The following is a 2,562-nucleotide window of genomic DNA, read 5'->3' as shown; positions in this document are numbered from 1 at the left end:
AATATTTACAATTTCAGTTTCTCTACATCAGGAATCCAGATGCAAGTTATCCAGATTCTCTCTTTCATGGTCTCTCACAGGCTACAGTCATCTCAAGGTTTGACCTGGCAAGGATTGGCTCCAAAGTTCATGCTTATGGTTGGCAGGATATAATTCCTCACAAGTTATTGGATTGATGATCTGAGGTCATCACTGGCTGTTCATCAGAGACCACCTTCAGCTGTTTACCACATAAACCTCCCCATTGAGAACCACACAACATGGCAGCTTGCTCCATCAGACATACATAAAAGAAGAGTCAGAAATAGTGTGGGCAAGACATAGTATATGGCCTTTTATAACCTAATCTTAGAAAAGACATCCCATCACTTTTGCCTTCTTTTATTAATCAAAAGAAAGCCACTTGATACATATCATACTCAAAAGGATGTGATTACACAAGAACGTGAAACCAGGAGGTGAGGATCATTGAAAGTCATTTTCAAAGCTGTTCACCACAGCAATAGAAACAACTTAGAGTGAAACACAAAAAGATAGTTTATAAAAATAATAACATTAGTGAGCTGTGAGACAACTTATGTGTGTAATTGGAAGCCCAAAGGAAAGAAAAGGTAGAGAGAGAAAAATATATTTGAAGAAATAATTGTCTCAAATTTGATTGAAACTATAAATCTACAAATACAAAAAGTTCACTTAATTTCAAGCACAAGAAAGATTAAAGATAACCATGCCAAACAATCATAATCAACTTGCTCAAAACTGGTGAAACATAGAAAATTTCAGACATAGATAAAGGACATGGGCTCTTTCTGTTCTCCATCATGGAACAGGATCAAGGCAAAAATGAGAACCCCATGTGGGAACTTTGCACCTGCAAGCTCTGCCTCAATATCTGTGTGGGGGGAGAGTGGAGAAAGACTGACCTGGGCTGCCAAGGTATTGGAGCAACTCCCCAGCCAGATTCCTGTGTTTTTTTAAAATTTAGATATGCTGTCAATCCTTTGACATCAGAAGGAATGAAAAGATTGCTATTCACTGCACAGTTTGTGGAGCCAAAGCTGAAGAAATATTGGAGAAAGGTCTAAATGTACAGGAGTATGAATTAAGGAAAACTAATTTCTCAGATATTGGCAACTTTGGTTTTGGGACCTAGGAACACATTGATCTGGGCATCAAATATGATCCAAGCATTGGGATCTATGACCTGGACTTCTATGTGGTGCTGGGTAGGCTGGGTTTTAGCACTGCAGACAAGAAGCTCAGGACCGGCTGCAATGGAGCCAAACACAGAATCAGCAAAGAGGAGGACATGCGCTGGCTCCAGCAGAACTATGATGGGATCATTGTTCCTGGAAAATAAATTACTGTCTATCCAAAAGCCCAATAAAACATTTTCAGTGAAATGTTTAAAAAGGGAAGGAAATAAAGAAAAAGAAAGAAAAAAGAAAAAGAAAAAGACATGGTCTGTAATAGAAAAATAAGGATGTCGGGTGTGGCACACGACTGTCATCCCAGCAGCTCCAGAGGTTGAGACAGGAGGATCCTGAGTTCAAAGCCAGACTTAGCAACAGCGAGGCTCTAAGCAACTCAGTGAGACCCTGTCTCTAAATAAAATACAAAATAAGGCTGGGGATGTGACTCAGTGATTGAGTGCCCCTGAGTTCAATCCCTGGTACCCTCCCCCAAAGAAAAGAAAAAGAAAAAGAAGGATGACAACAGAGTTTTCATGAGAGACAATACAAATGAGAAGACACTGAAGCAATGTATTTAAAACATTCAAAAATATCAACTTAGAATTCTATACCAAGTGAAATTATCTTTCAAAGAGTACAGAAATGGGACCAAGGGGGAGGGAGGAGAAACTGGAAATGGGAGGAACTAATAACAAAATTGACCAGATTACTCTATGCACATATATGACAGTGAATTCCACCTTCATGCATATGTATACAGCACCAATTTAAAAAAAAAACAAATAGAAGGAAGACCAACAGAGTAGAGGAAGGGGATCAGGGGGAGGGAGGAGGGAAAGTGGAATTACTGAAGATTGAAATGGACCAAATTATAATACATGTATGCATGATTACACCAAAATGAACCATATATAAATGAGAATCTGGACTATTAACCCCACACAGCAGTAGTAACACAGCAGTAGAACACAGTTCTTCACTTTCTGAAAGAAGTAGGTTAAACAGAAGTTTAAATAATATCTAGTTTCAGAACAGTATGTCTGAAATATCCAAATTTCAATAAAAATAACTTCTTATACCAGGGCTAGGAAGATCTCAACTTGAATATAAAAAAAAATCAATCAGTAGTTTCTAACACAACATTGTCATCAGATATGTCAGAATTATATGACAATGGTTTTGGAACATTCATCATAAAAATCCTTCAATAAGCAATTACAAAAATGACTGCAGTCAATGTAAAAAAACAAGTCTCGGAAAAGAAACAGAAGATATATAGAAGATCCAAATGAAACTTTAGAACAAAATTATAAAAAACAAAAACGAAAAAAACCTCAGTGGATGGGCTCAATAGCAGAATGGATGGGAT

The 2,562-nt window shown here is 37.5% G+C and overlaps 1 pseudogene; it reads left to right on the top strand.

Moving 5' to 3' along the window:
* The first annotated feature begins 821 nt into the window (after positions 1-821).
* On the top strand, positions 822-1,360 carry LOC143639404 (large ribosomal subunit protein uL5 pseudogene; annotated as a pseudogene).
* Positions 1,361-2,562: the final 1,202 nt, after the last annotated feature.

Source organism: Callospermophilus lateralis, chromosome X (genome assembly GCF_048772815.1).
Source record: "Callospermophilus lateralis isolate mCalLat2 chromosome X, mCalLat2.hap1, whole genome shotgun sequence".
Lineage (NCBI taxonomy): Eukaryota > Metazoa > Chordata > Mammalia > Rodentia > Sciuridae > Callospermophilus > Callospermophilus lateralis.
The sequence above is the reverse complement of the archived record's forward strand: the minus strand, read 5'-3'. Positions and strand labels throughout refer to the sequence as shown.